Source organism: Gallus gallus, chromosome 1 (assembly GCF_016699485.2).
Source record: "Gallus gallus isolate bGalGal1 chromosome 1, bGalGal1.mat.broiler.GRCg7b, whole genome shotgun sequence".
In the NCBI taxonomy this organism is placed as follows: Eukaryota; Metazoa; Chordata; class Aves; order Galliformes; family Phasianidae; genus Gallus; species Gallus gallus.
This window is the reverse complement of record NC_052532.1, coordinates 81,509,512-81,525,487: the sequence shown is the minus strand read 5'-3', so window position 1 is coordinate 81,525,487 and position 15,976 is coordinate 81,509,512. Positions and strand designations below refer to the sequence as shown.

Below are 15,976 nucleotides of genomic sequence, written 5' to 3'. Positions count from 1 at the left end.
TTGGATAAGATTCAGAATCAAAGCAGTGTGGGTTTGGAGAGGCTCCAGTTCACAAAACCTCCAAACCTTTGGAGAACCGAACATTATTTCAGATAGAGGATTGGCATGTTTTGCCAACTTGAGGTGTGAAGAGGGAGAGTTTTGTGGGCCCTGGTGGCCGAAAGGCTTGCTATAGTGAAGAGCAGGTCTTGAGAACTTCTACCAGGAGCAGATGCCCATCACAATTGTCACTGCTCTCCCAACTTATGTCCCGAAGTCTTCAGTGACCGTGTAACCTTCCCTCAGCCATATCTGTGGGTGCGTGGACTTGCCTGGAGCAGGCAAGGAATCACTTTGTGCGGAGCTGTCCCATGAGTGCATGCAGGACACTATATTCACTCCTGAGCACCTAATTACGCAGCATATATTGACAAAAATAAACAAAAGCAGAGCAGAGCAACAAAACAGTCAGATAATTAGAATGGTCAAAGAACTAAAGGGTCAAATCTGCTTGTCTTGATTTGAAATAGGAGACAGGATATCAATACCAACAGTAAAGGGAAAAAGCAAACATACAGCAAACGTGAGAGAAAAGTTCCTGACAGCAAGGTACAGCAGCAGATTGAAGAATGTCTCCCAAAGCATGCAACAGGGTCCTCACTGCTGGAAAATATATCAGGAGACAGGACAGAGCTCAGTGCCCAAAAGGCAAACCAGCACTGCAGCAATGTCCAGCTGCGCTTAGCACTCCTTGCACTTTCAACTTGACGTTTCTACCTGCATTGCATGTCTCAAACTGGTGGGCAGCCCGCTGCTGTGCAGATGTTAAGCAGATGCCACCTCCCTCCCTCTGGTGGTTAAAGTGATTTCAGGATGAGGTAATAATTAGTCCCCAAAAGGCTGTGTGCAGAATGCAGTGGAGGGGTGTATGTTGTACTCCAGTGCAATTGAGGGCCGGGACAAGTTACAAGTAAAACATTAAGGCATGCTCATAAGGCCAGCTGATTTCTCAAGGCTTTTGTGCACATCCACCCCTTTACTCACTGCTGAGGAGGTCAAAAAAGAAGCTCCACTGAGCAGTACAGTAAGTGCCAGATGTATTTGCCATGGTGCCACTGGAGTCGTGCACCCTGTCCATGACAGCAGTCGCACAGATGCTGCAGAAAAGGTACAAGTATACCACACAGCCTGCCCTCAATACTAGCCCTTGTTCTGGGTTTTGAGATGTAGAGAAGCCCTAAGCCCTACTGACTGCACATAGCTGGCTCTCCTTCCTAGAATGTATTATCCTAGATTAAGACAGCTCTGGATACTCTCAGTGTACGTTGGATCTTTTCTACTTTTAAGGCCTGTTGAAAGCTAGCTGTTGATGATGTTACATGACAATGATTTCTGCAGCCAAACTGCCTGTTAATGGGAAAAAAAATACTCCTCCTTTTTCATCTAGTAGAATCATCAAAAAATCTCTTTGTTCTCTCCTGTGAAAACAGAGACTTTCTTGCAAATATGAAGACTTTTGCATATCCCTTCTTCTTAGCAACATACAAGCTCTGCTGGTCCCAAACTTTCAAAGATCGTTCTCTCTGCATGTGAATCCTCCCAGGCACATCATTAGTCCTGTTGCCCAGGTGACAGAGAGTCACCTCCCTTCTAAGGTAGCATGCCCAAACCTGCACACTTTCTTTTCAGCTGAGGTTCCAGCACTGAGAATGTGGGATCAGCCCAAAGACCATCCCATTAACATGCTGCAGTGTCGTCCCCACTGTCCCCAGTCCTCCCTATTTTTCAGACAGGCTGCTGCAGTAACTCAGCAGTGCTTTAACAATGATGTCTGTGTCTTCTTTGTTGCCTCCTCCAACTTTGAATTTTTATTTAAGCTTTGCATTCATATGCCCCACGCTTGGCACTAGTGCTGAGTACATTCAGGAACTGCACAAACAAAGGATGTAATTACTACTCCTCCAGTTTGGGGAGGGACATATAAATGAGTAGCCTTTTAAGGATATTCCTGTAGAAAAAAAATGTGTTGTGTCTTCACTAAATCCATCTCCTAGTCTTTTCCATTACAATCAATAAATCAGTTCCCTTTTTATATGGTGATGTTGGCTCAGCTGTGATTTTTTGATGGCAAAATTCATTACTCAATTGTCTCATCGCTTCCTTTCTAAGTTCAAAAACATCCATTAGCACCACTATGTGAAGCCCCATTAATCAGTGTTCGTTACAATAATGTTCTTATTCTTTCTTAGTGTCTTTATTGCATCCCACTCATCCTTGTTGTCTCATAGGAGCCTTTAATTAATGCACTAAGAACTGATATAAAGAACTAGCATTTTTTTTTTTTTTAAATCTAGCATTTTTCATTACTGGACAGTAATTAACCAAATTTACTCAGGTGTCTCTATACTAATCCAGAGACAGTCTGCACAGTATGCAGACTGGATGCTTTAAGAGCCACCTGGTTCCTGCAGAAAAGGCTGCAGTCAAAATAATCACTCACTGGCTCCAAGTACTCATTTGATGCTGTCCACTGCAAAATGTTTTTCAAAAATCAGAAGCATCTCTCAAGCCTATCCCATACTGGTTTTGGTCTTCTACTTATTTCCTAATGCAAATCAACAAAGTGTTCCCTGCATAAAACAAACAACTAAATAAATAGAAAACAAAACAAACCTCCTGAAAGGGGGCTCCAAAATTAGGTGAGTAAAACTTCTTGGTTATTGAGATCATCAAAACTGATGTCTCATTCCTGCTCTCTTTTACCTATGAACTCTGTCTTGCCACTTCGATCCATTACATGCAAAAAGAAAATAAGGGACAAAGCTACACTGATTTAGTGCTCCTCTTGCATTTCCCATACTTTCAGTTTCTTCCTCTCCATAAGACTTAAAGGGAAATAAACATCTGCTATTCCTACAACAGACATGACTCAGAGACTGGCTATAGCAGTTGGCAAAGACCCTTGGCTTTCAGTTACAAAATGTCCGTCTTAGCCCAACTCATAGCAGATGCCTTTGGGAAGGCATTTCACCAGCTCCTTTCTGTTTTTTGGTCAAGCTGTCAGCACCACGGACAAGGGCTGTTTTTAGGCTCCCGTCCTCTTTCAGAGCTCCTGAAAGCACAGGCCTGTCACTTTCCTATAGGATTTTCCCTAGAGGTAGAGCGAGTCTAGTCAGGCAGCATGCTTGTTTCCTCCAGTGTACTACTTGTAGGGAACACCACTTGCATTCATCTTTGTAGGGCTCAGCCCTACAATAAATGAAGGCTATTAAATTCCCTTTCTTTGTCCCCTGCAAAGGGACAAAGGAAATTGGTGAACAGTGGTTTTCTGGACTCCTCTAATGAAATCACTTCTTCTTAAACATTGCTTGTCAATGGAAAATTGGCATGTTTACTTCCTTTTAGGAGACCAAATGCAGCATTGCCTAGAAAAACAGGCAAACAAAGGGATATGTTGTGAGCCGATATAGCTGACAAGTTAGAGGGGGAAAAAAAGAAACAACTGTACACAGATTATAGAATTTATCATTAAAAAGAAGAAAAACCAAACCCAAGAACTTTGCATGATACTTCAAAAGAAAAGGAGGAACAGGGAGTGGGGGGGGACTAAAAGAAAAGCTGTCAAAAATTTTCTCACTGTATCCAAAATGCCTCAGTGAGCAGAGATACAGAAACAAGCTAATTACTGTCTTTCTTTTACTCTCGTGATTCTGAACTCCATACACAACATTTTTCACGATTATTAATAAAGGAATACTTTTATCTCCTCCTTATTAAGAGTTCTGGGGGTAAGAGTATCATATCTGACAGATACCATATGGGACAGGGTAGAAACAGTAGGGAATGAAATAAAGGAAAATAGAAGCAGGGAGGCAACACTGAAATGTCTCCATAGCTCCTTAGTTACCCATCCAAACTACTGGAGCTTTCAATCTAATTGGAGTGATTTCTGTTCTGCTATACTCTTCAATATTTATCTCCAAGGCTCTGAGGCTTACTGCACTGAGGGATAAAGCACAGGATCTGCTGTTATCTGAAGTGAGAAAATGGTCACTTCCAGAAGTCCCTGAAATGGAAGGTACTTAGAAAGTTGAGGAAGCTGATGGAGAGATATGAGGACCATGAAGAAAGCTGAGGATCAAAGCCTGCTTGTAACATTCAGTGAAGCTGTGCTGTGGGCATGAGGGGCATGGACAGAGCTACTGGAAAAGCTGTAGGTGAGCTGCCAGGAACAATAGGAACACCTGGTTTGAAGGCATGGCCAAGGGGCTTCATGTAGCTCCCGACTATGTATTGTCCAATTCCAGCCTTTGTTTTTGTCTCCTTGCTTCCATAAACATCGTGAAGTTCAAAGCAGAAAACCAACAGAAATTCTTACAGTGCAGCCCCCATCCCCTCTGGGTACTGAATATTTTCTGAGTTCAGCAGAGCAGCTTAGACCAGCTGCTTTTTTGAATAAGTCAAGGAAGATGGCAGGAGCCGGGAGGCAGGGAGCACAAGCACCAGCTCTGACTGAGCTCGGCATGTTCTACACATGACCAGTTTAAACGCCTACCTAACTCTTCACAAACACTAAATCACTGCCTCTCTCTTCACAGGAAATGTTATCTTTCCATCCTGCTTTACAAGTGCTGTAGACCAAGACAAGCCAGAGTTACCGGACAATTGGCACCCTTGGGTGCAGAACCCTACCCCCAGCCAAAAGCTAATTGCTTGCAGCAAGACAAACTCTCTTCTTTATCATCTGTGGAGCACTGGCAGAATGCTGCAGACAAACAAGCAATCTCCCAAGTGTTTCTACCTTTGGTCCTATGGTAAATAATTAAACTCCCCCCAGGTTATAAATTTTCTTCAGTAAATGGGCATCTGTAAAATACTGCAGTACAAATTCCCCCAGACAATGCCCTTTCTACAGCCTGTGCCAATTTTGCACATCTGTAGTCAAAAGCTACCACTTGTTCAAATCCAGATCCCATCTGCTGTGGTCTCACCACTGTACTTGCCCACACAGTTAACAAGAAGTCATGCTCCCTGACATTTCCATTAGCAGATACTCCAAGAACTTCAAAGTAACTATTCATTGCAGAATAGGGCTCACTGTTGTGCATAGAAAGAAAAAAAAAAAGAAAAAAACAAAGAATAAAATCTGCCCCTCTTATGGGGCAGTATAGGGTTTTAAGCAACATTCTGTGATTCGTACCTAGGGATCTTCAGATTAGTTGAACAAATGTGTTTTTTTTTCTTGTGGACCTTTCTAAATTAAAGATATTTCATGACTTAAAGAGGTCAAGCTTGATGATGCACCTGGTCCCTTCGAATCTGGAGCAATCAGTGAGATTCTCCTCTTAGCATGGCAATCTGCTCTGAAGCTACAGGAGAGCCACAAGGAGAACATGTGGAAGAAGCAACACAGTACTGCTAATTCAGGCCATGTACTACCTCTCCTTCCTGTCCTGCCAGAAATATAGGTCTCTTTTGTAGAGAGCTGTGTAAGCAAATCAAGACAAAACCCCACGTCAGGTGTCAGTCCCAAGCATCTCAACTGTGCCATACTTACAAATCTCCTCATGAGTAAAATCTGCTCTTCTCTGTCACCACCACCTGGACTGCAAATATCCTGAGGATCTAGAACATGTGCAAATGAAAATCTCCTTCCTAGGCATCCTGAAAAATGCTCTCTTTGGATCTGCGAGGGGCAAATAGGTGGCAGAACATATCCTCACAAAGTACAGAGCAGTCACTGCTCTTACATGAAGCAAGAGTTAACGATTCTGCTGATTTACAACCTATTTTCCACTAATACATCCAACAGTGGATCCTCAAGAGGCTTTCACAGTGCGCAAATTTGGAATACACGACAGTGATAAAGCTATGTTTAGCTAGAAGATGAGAAAACAAATGATAGGTAAGAGCCAAACTTTCAAATCTGGGTTAATTTGTTAACACTTTGCAACTGAAGGGAAAAAAAAAAAATACTTCAACTAATTTTCTTTGAGCTATAGGAAAAAAAAAAAATCCCCTTTCCTTTCAAAGTAAACCCAATAGGGATCAGGGCGCATCAATTTTGCTAATGGAACCTGGTTGCGGCCTTAATTATTATTATCTCTCTGTAATAGATTAGCCATTTACCCAGATTATATAGACATAGTGAGATTAGATTAGATAGCCCAGGCTCCATATGCTTTTTCTATCTCCTTGTGCATTACAGCAGTCGACTAACTGAATCCCTGCATGCATTCCCAGTAATGAGAGACCTTAGTACATTTATTTTAAGCCCTTTTCAGGAAAAATTGACCAAGGTTCAGGAAAAGATTCTGTAAAAGAGGCATTCCCTGATTTCAAAGGTCACACTGTTCTCCTCCAGGCCAGCTGTTATTTTCACAGCAAGTGAATTAAGATGGAAAAAAAAACTGCCCACAAACACAAGACAGGTATTCCAGTCCCTTACATAGGATCCAACTACTGTCAGCCTCCTACAATAAAATGGGGTCACTTTAGTTGGCAAGCTGTACAGGATACAATTTCTTTGAATGAACAAACGCTAGGATTAAAAGAACGTGTTTGGATAAACCATGTGGGATTTTGAATGTCTTTAACAAGGTACAGCCAGGTTTTCCTGACTGAAACAGCCAAAGAAGGAAAGCTGTATGTCCATACCAGGGGCATGCAAGGTTACCTCCAACCCCCAGGGGGATTTATAATCATGGGATGAGACAGTAAGTAGGTAAGAAAAGAACAAGAAACCTTTTCTACCATAAAAAGCTAAAGCTTGCAAGTCGTTCTGTGATTTGAGTAGTCTTGAAACATCATCAACAATAAAATCAGGAATAGTGAACAGCAAAGACAGTGCACATCTCATTCCAAAATTAAGACCGCCTTTACAGTAAGACCAGCGTACACTCAACAAATCTACAGAGTGGTGTAGTTAGGTTGGTATTTCACAGATCATACAGCCACAAAGATTATCACAGTGGAAAGGAATAGCCAAAAGCAAATGAAAATGCTCACCTGCATCATGGGCTCACAGAAAAACTCCACAGGGAGTGATCTCTAGAAAGAAATCTCTCTGTGGGGCAGCTCAGCCCTTAAATGGGGTCTAGGACAGGTGCAGCCAGGCTCCACCCCTTCTGATGGTGGTGAATTGCCTTCACCTGTGCTCCCAGGGCTGACTCAGTGCTTGCCTCAGGTGGTCAATCAGTGGTTCAGGCCATGATTCAACAGTTCCCATACAGAACAGCTATGCACCAAAGTTCGGTGCTCACTGTGCTCATAAATGAGAATGTGGCCACAAAGAACAACTTTAATAGATGAAAACAGCCACACGTGCTTTTATCCGGAAACTTTTCCAGTTCTCTTTTGAAATTTCTGCTACCTCTCATGGGTTCTCCCATTTGCCTCCTTTGTACCCTATACTTTGCTACTTCATCTGCTCAAAGGAATCAAATCAGTTTGTGTAGGTACTTCTCAGGTGTAAACAAACTTCAGAGGGTCATTCTCCAGGAAAAGTTGTCCAATACTTGAATAAAGGCTTTAAAATGGCATTTATTTGGCACAGCTCATCGAGCTGCTATGAAAAACATAAATATGGAGGACAGCTGAAGAAAGGTTAGAAAAGCAAGTTACTCCGTCCTTGCAGGAGACCCACGTTTGATATAACACCAAGCTCTGTGATTTGACTTGGGTCACTCCTTCCCTCTGCCTTGCTTCACTCCACCTCTCATACACACACTTCAGTTTCACTCCTTCAACAGCTACAAAGACAAAGAACAAAATGGTTCCTTCTCCCTGCCTTCTAATAATGAAAAGCTGTGCAAGAGGACAAAGCAATGCATAGAGACCTCTCTTACCCATATTCCCACAAAGTCTCTAAAATGCTGAGCTGGAGGCTGGCACCTGCTCACCTAATTGAAATACTTCTCGCTTTTGAGATTAAATTTACGTGTACTTTATATATACATATATACATACCTTTGCCAAGATGTTGGGTAGAGCTCAGTGTTATTTCTTCCCCCTGTTCGGGGATTGCTTATTTATATTTGCCAGTTCCAAAAGCCATGAGTCACCCTTTGATTTACAGCCTGTCCCAGGAGAGACAGGAGACCCTAATGAAAGAGCAGACTGCAAGGGTAATTAATACTCAGCAGACATTCAACTGTACTATTAGCGAGCAATACGTGTGTTATGTGAGCATCGTCAACTGGAAAGAAAGAGGCAGAGAAGATATTTGCGTACGCACGTTCCTGAGCACCTTGCTACCCTGCTGCCTTAACAAAGGAGAGATGCACAACCAAAATCCCCACTGCAGGGAGCAAATCTGGCAGGGGTCAGGGAGAGCCAAGGCAGTGGTGGGGAGCTGGGGATGGGTCACTGTGGGCTGCGGGAGGGAGGCTGGCGCAGTGCATTGATTGGGGATGCTGTGCTGGAGGGAAGGCGGGAGGGTGATGGATCACCCCTGCTTAAAACAAACAAAAAACAGGCAGCTTGCCAGCAACGGCTTAGGCCAGTTTCATTAAAACTCTTCATTCATCATGCTGAAATGAGGCGGTGTTTGTTATTGCAGCGGTGCTGTGCTGGTGCAGTATACTTTATGGGTGGGTGGTAATGAAGGGGGCAGTGGGAGGAGAGGGAGGGTAATGAGGGATGGAGGTGACTGGGAGGCAACGGGGCTCAAGTATCACTTCTTGCCCAATGAAAAGACTAAAAATCAGCCACTGCCTCTGCATGGCACCGGACTGGTAAGGTTTCACATCCAGCCAGGCAGAGCCCCAGGATAAGAGAGGGTTCCCTACTTCCAGGTGTATTTATTCCCCTCATTAGATGAAATAATGGCACCATAACATGCTGGGGCTCGCTATGGTGTCAGGGCTCAGCTGCGGCCATGAATCCACTTAATGTCACCTCAGGAAATCCTAACAGCATGACGCTCAAATAAAAGCCCTGCACCTGCCTGGAGGGGGACAGGATGGAGTCCTCGAGCCTCTTACACCTCTGCACTCAGTGGCAGGTCCTGCTCTCACTGCCCATGCACTGGGAGAGCAGAAACTGGCTGGGGTGGAAACTGCCTCATATACAGCTGAGGCTCCTCTCTTGCTCTTCTGCTTTCCATGTCGCTGTGTTTCACAGATGGTGCTGGGGACACAGTGCCAGCTACACAGAACAGAACAGCCCTCCCCTTGCTCTGGTAGGAGCTGAGGAGGGTCTGGCACTTGCTTCTAAGTGGTCTTGTGAGCCACCTTATCACCTCCTGGAAGGTGTGGTTGCATTGACTATCCACAGCCAAACAAACCTTGCTCTGAATGTTCTTGTCAGGATGTGACCCATGCATGTGGCATTAAGGCAAGCCTCGGACATGAAACCATTGTCACTGTAATTCCTCCAGAGAAATCAGGCTCCAAACAAGTGTACCTCTTAAACAGGGATATATCTGTGTTCTTGAAGATGTGAGGGAGGGGGAGAGAAGATACATCTTCTCATTCAGCTGTGCTTTATGGAGCAAGAGACTCTGCTCTTTCAATCATCATAAAAATCCCAGTATACAATCATTTCAGGGACTGAGATAGAGGAAGAAAATGTGGATGACTGGGAACGTTTACACTATTGACTTACCCACGTGAACGCCCAGCAAAAGACAAAGGAAGCCTTGGCATCTGCACATGCATGTGTCTTACCTGCATCATCAACCTGGACTGAAATCACAGATTCTGGGTTCCCCAGTCTGATAACCTTCTAACATGAAGAAATGATATTCGTTTCCATAGTAGACTGCTGTTAGAAGAGAAAAAACCTTCATCCAGTGCCTCTAGGGAGACATGGGGAACACTGATGCAGGTACCGACAGGGTGCTCCAAGGAAACCTTAGCATCCCCTTGCCATGGTCCAGGTATGTGTGCCTCAGCATTGTGGGGTTGACTCACGTCACATTGCTCTTATGGAAAAAGGTCTGCTCTCATTGAGAGAGTAAGAGTTAAGGCTCTACCATTTAGGTAGCAATGCTGTCAGCTGAGGAAATGAAATATCCCCAGTGCAGCTTGGAGCCATGAGGTACAGGCTACAAACTCACATTCTCACTGGCTATGTTTTTAAAGCATCTACCACAGTAACAGCAGCTGCATAACAGTAATTAGCATTGGCCCAAGGCTTTTGAAAGGAACATTTTCTGGCAGAAAACTCAGGATGAACAGAAAAGGCATGTTTTGCAGGAAAATATCAATTGTGCTGAAATCTTCAAGGAAAGTTTTCATGACAGCATCTCATTTGGATAAGGCTGAAAAAAATTGCTTTTGCATTATATGAATATAACACAAAGGAGAAGTTAAATGCTTCAGTAAGGTTGAAGCAAAACATTTTTAGACTCTTTATAAATGCTTCCAAGATTATAACGTTTCCCACCATCCCCTTACAGGTCAGGTGACACAAGTTTTAAACTCTTAAACTTTCCAAAGATGAAAAACTGGTTTTCAATCACTTCGAATTTTCCCAAGAGTGTTTCTTCTGGCATTTCTACAATCTTCCCCCTAGCTTTCTATATCAGAGCAATAAACGCCTTCTCCCCAGCAACATAGGTGGTACATACAGTCTTTCAGCAGAGGTAGCCCCAGTCCTGGGCAGGTGTACCTGACATAGCAGTTATGCAAGCCAATGACTGAGTAGCTACCAACGTTCAAACTGCTCATGTCCTTACAGACGGACATACATTATTTGGCAATGGACCTGTTCATAGTGAAGATAGCTTGGATTTTTCTGCAGATCCTGCAAATTCCACCCCTCCTCAGGACTGCTAGGACTCAGAGAAAGGGACAAGATGTAAACTTCACATACCCAAATTCCCAAGTCCCTGCTCGTCTACACAAAACATCATCTTTTTTTTTTTTTCCCAGCCTACAAGTGCAGGCCTAGTTTTCCAGCTTCCACTGCCTCACCTTTGCTGATTAATTACTCCCCCACTAGAAAGTTTCTTCTCCTAATACTTGACCTAAATATTTTCCACGCTTCTTTTGGATGGTGAGAATAATTGGTCTCTCTCCTCCCTGCAACACGTCCCTTCATGTGTCAGCAGGCGGTTCTCACAGCTCTCTTCTGCTCTCTCTTCACTAGACTTCAATGGTATTGCACCAGGGATGAGGGTGTAACTTGGCTCACTCGAGCCCGGCTCTCTCAGCCTTCCCTTTGGAAGTCTTCCTGCTCATGAAGAATTTGTCTGCTTTTCTCAGGTTTAATGGTGTACGGGAGTGTTCTCCCTGTTTCTCTGATGTGTGTCCAGCACAGCTGTGGCTCAGGAAACTGGATTTAAAGAGAATGATATTTGCCCATTTACATTGATTGTGGGACTGAAAGGTTCTAACAAACCCCATTCTAAAATCAATTCTTCTGACTTAAAGGGCCCCTGCTGTATTCCAGTAATGAGAATCAAATATCACATTTCACCAAAGTCCCATTATACTGTCATGAATATCCCATCACACTGTCAAGAACCAGGCGGTGGTTCTCTGTGGTGTCTTCTTTACTGATGGGCAATCATTCTGCCTAGAGGATCACTCTGACCGAGGTCTCAAGATGCCTAAATCTTTCCCTGTGCTGCAACGAAGTCCTGAGTAGCACCCACAAAAGTAATCCCTGCCGGTGCAGATCCCCTCCATGCCGCACTAAGGGCATCTTCCAAGACATCCCTAGCATGCTGCAGGATTAGGTCCTGAGGTGTGATACTTCACAAGAGGGAGGTGACATCTGGGATGACCTGCAGGTGCCAGGGGGCTCGTTCAGGAACCAGGGCTGCAGCAATTTCCATCCAGCACTGGCTCTTGGAGTCATCTTGGGCCACCATGTCATTTTCCCCTTGATTTTGTTCCATTTTTCTCTTCTGTAAGATGGTGATAATCTTTACCAGCAGCCCTGGAAAGCAGGGAGCTCCTATTTAATGTGTTCTGTAACACCCCAGGACATACAGGAAGATGCAATTCCTAAGGACTATGAATATTCACTGCTTCTCGCAGATCCCAAATCAAAGCTCAAGCATTTCCTCTTGGTCAGAACAGGAAAGGAGAAAAACAGAAAGAAAATTTGAATCAAGACTTCCAAAAGCTTGTGGAGAAGAAAACAAGTGAGTCCAGATCCAGAAATAAGCTTTACAACCAGCACCTGTCTGTCTTCAGTACAAACAGAATGTGAAGCCCTGATCACAAGGCAAGGTTTAAGATTAAAACGCTCCGTCAAACTTTTTCAGATGAAGCCATGTTATACCAATTCAAATTAGTTCCTGCTTTCTCCAGATGATCTCTCCCATCACTTCTCTAAACTAAAGTAAGTGTAGAAAGGAATCTTTCTGGGTTGCCTTTCCACCCCTCATTTAAATGACACTGCAATCTGTTCCAGCCAACCCTGTTTGAGCAACGGGCTGGTCCAGGTGGTCTCAGGAAGCCCCATTCCAATCTCAGCTGTTCTGTGAGCCAATCACCATCTCAGGGTTAGGCTTTGCTGAAAATGCGGATTATGCAGCTGTTTTCACAAAAAGTTATGGCTTGAGGTCTTTTCAAATAAAGAACCCACTCTGCAAAACACATTTTTTAAAAAAAAAAAGAAAAAAAGAAAAACATTGATAAACTGAAAATATCATAGCTGCAAAAGTATGCTAATGCAAGAAAATGCCAGAACCACATCATACTCATCAGCATGTCACAGCCTTCATCTTCTTCCTTAAATACCAAGATATATTGCCGTCTTCTCCATAATTCCCACAGCATGCAGAATGCATGAGGCAAGGTTTCTCGACTCCATGACTTATTTGTATCAAACCTTATCAAACCTTGATAGCTTCCTAAAGTAGGTCCTTCATTCTCTCCCTCATCTTTCTTCTTCTTCCTTTCACTATTTTTCCTTTCTTTCTTAAAAAATGAAGATAACAATAGTAATAAAACACGATTTTAAATGCAGGCAATAAGAATAAACTGACATCTCTGGAGCTTATAATTTAGGTTTCCAAAGCTGCCTGAAGGGGTTTACATGGACAACTTCCACTTATTTACCTGGCAGTTTCAACACAAAGCCCTCCGACTCTATGGATAAAGCACAGAAGGAGAAGTTTTCCTGCTCCTTACCCACATAGAAACTTTCTGGTCTTCTCTGGTGGATTGGAGCACCAACATGCTTTTCCATCTATCGTCTGATTTGGTGCGCTGCCAGTATGTTTATTCTTGTGAGGAGAGAGGACTGCTATAAGCCCAGCCCTGAAGCTGGCTGCCCACTCCTCCATTTTGAAAGGTGCTTTTTACAACCTAAGCACCTTGCAACATGGGAAAGGGCTACGGTTCACCAAGCCCATCTGACAATCATATAGCAGCCCCAAGGGTCTTGGAGCGGACTTACAGACCTGCTGCAGAGCTTGCACAAATCTTTCAGAAGCAGCAAATAAGGACAAAGAAGAATAAGCTGTGGCTGCCCATGGCAGGTAACCAGCAACCTGAGCTGCTCCACATAAAATAGGCCTTTTTCTGGTACTGTTGGGTACTGTCAGACCCCGCAGGGTTAATTTGCTCTGCAAGAAAGGAGAAAGGGGATTCTCTTTGGACATAAGACCTCTTCGAATCTACACCAGGGCCCAGAGGCTCCCCAGAGCCTCACCTATAAAAGCAGGAGAGATCCCTGCTCCTCACCTCTTGTTTTCTGTTATCATTACATCACAGAGTGCAAGGTACAGCTTCAAATAATGTACGCAACAGCTGTTTTAAGCTAAAAAAGCAGCAAGGAGCATCACGCATTGCTGGCTTTTAGACAGAACTTATCCGCAAATAAAACAGACAATGTGTCTGTGTGCTCATTTGGGGTCTTTTGTTTCACAGCTGATTATTTAATTTCAAGTGCCCTAAGTGTCTGAGGCATTTACCACAAATGAATGAAGATGCAGCTCCTGTGTGTCAGGAATACACAAGCTCCATTCAACAGGATACAATGAGCGAAGGTCACAAACAACCAGGAGGATAAGCAGAGGAAGGAGTGGGTGGTTAGAGGCAGATTGCTATTACTCAGCAAGGCCTGGACATAACATGAGGGGTTCCGTTCAGTTTGTTTCAGAGGGGCTTTATTAGCACTTTCTACTCCCATAACCAAGAGGGAGTAGCTTCCTGAATGGGCTTGGGGCTGGTGTGAGCAGGCAGCAGAAGGGATCCTCAGAGAAGAAGAGATAATGGAGACATTCCAGGTGGTCCGGAAGGTTCCTGAGGCACCCAGGCTCCAAGATCATGTGTCCTCAACTCTACAATACCTAACAATATAAATCTCTCCACCCACTTCAGTAAGTGAAAGCCCTAAGCCAACCCAGTCTGAATCTCCTTTATCACTTCATCTTGCACAGGGCTCCAGGTGAGCCAGCCGTGTCCAGCTCCTGCTATGCAGTGGCACAGCCCAAGCTTCTTAAATAATCCATGATCTGCAGCCACCAACAGTTGTTAAGCAAACAGGTTTCCTACTTATCTGTGTTTACTTTTTCTGAACCTCTCTGGTTATTTTGCTCTGACTATTACAGTTTTCAGCAGTACATTTTGGTGCTTATCAGATAAAAAAAGAAAAGAGAAAAAATCATTTCCAAAACATTTTTGTCTAAATTTGCCTGCCAGTCACAATTTTCAACTCAAAAAGCTCTCTGGCACAGTACTAGGAAAGCTATAAGCTGCAGAGCTGCATTATTCAGTTTCTTCCATTTCTAGATGTATTATTTAACTTCTTGGCAATAATATCAGGGACATAATCCAACAGAAACGCAGAGAAACAAAGGGAACCAAAATTTCAGAACAGCTCAAACTGGTTTTCAGTGCTTGCTTTATAGAAACTGGGGGAGATAAGAAGAAAAAAAAAGGCATATCATGGTCAGTTTAGAGTCGACAGAGCAGGCACTCTCTTAGAGAGGCAAATCTAGAGCCCCTTCCTTTGGCTTTTAGGAGGAAATCTTTACTTACAGGAGCCAAAGGAAAACTCCCCTGGCTGCTGCTTGTCCACTCTGTTATCCAACACCACTCACCCGCTCACCTCCCTGTCGGGTTAAAAGCTACGTCTCTGGAAGAGAAATTTATTGAGTGACCAGTCTCATTTACATGCCCCACTACTCAGCTTCCCCAGGGCAATATAAATTTCTTTATCACAGGTGTCCGTGAGACTCTGACTTACCCAGAATGCACATCCCCATGGATGAAATACCATGGACATTAACCACTCATCCCCAGCTCACTCCCCACTTGTTTCTGCCACCCGAATCCCACTTGTACTTAGCCCCAGTTCTCTCTGATATTCATTTATTCTTGCTGTAAGGTCATCAGGTCTCCTTGCTTCCTTTTATAGCGCTAAAACGCCCACAAGGAATAACAAGACGAAGGAGAATCGATGTTTATAGTTTACAAGGCGCCTTGAAATTCTGAGATTAAAGGTCCTTTTTGCTATTATTCTAAAGTACGCTCTTAAACAAATACCTGCTGTTCTCAGATACCAGAATGTGTTCCTTTCCTTCCATTATTATTATTACTCTGAAAATATTAAATGGCACTTCATTTTCTTCAAGGATCAAAAGAGCTTATGGCAAATACCAATTTGTTCGTGACACTGAGGAGCAAGTTGAAGCGTGGAGAAACCAAGCACACACAAGTCCATGGCTACGACACGAAAATAGATGCCCCTGATCCCATCTGCGCTGCCTTCACTCCAAGATGCGCTTCATCACTGCCCCGGCAGCACACGCTGAAGGCGGTGAGGACTGTGGAAGCGCAAAGAATGAGACTGAGCAGAGGGGGAGTGAGGGGGTTTGCTATGAGGGTGAGGCATTCCAGAATGGGTGGGAGCACAAAGCAAAGATCTCGTTGACAAAGAGTATGTCTGTATTCTCTGTCACACGTAGGGGAAGGTGGACGTCTCCCTGGCGGGTACTCAGTAAGTCTGAGGTTCTATATTTATAACACTTATACATTCTCAGACCTTTAAGATAGTAAAATATGCTCTGTACAGCACAGCATAAGATTTC

At 43.7% G+C, this 15,976-nt stretch overlaps 1 protein-coding gene across 2 annotated transcripts in view; it reads right to left on the bottom strand.

The window, feature by feature from the left end:
- LSAMP (limbic system-associated membrane protein) overlaps window positions 1-15,976 on the bottom strand; it is a 965,359-nt gene that overhangs the window by 746,557 nt on the left and 202,826 nt on the right. The gene's annotated exons all lie outside the window — the stretch shown is intronic.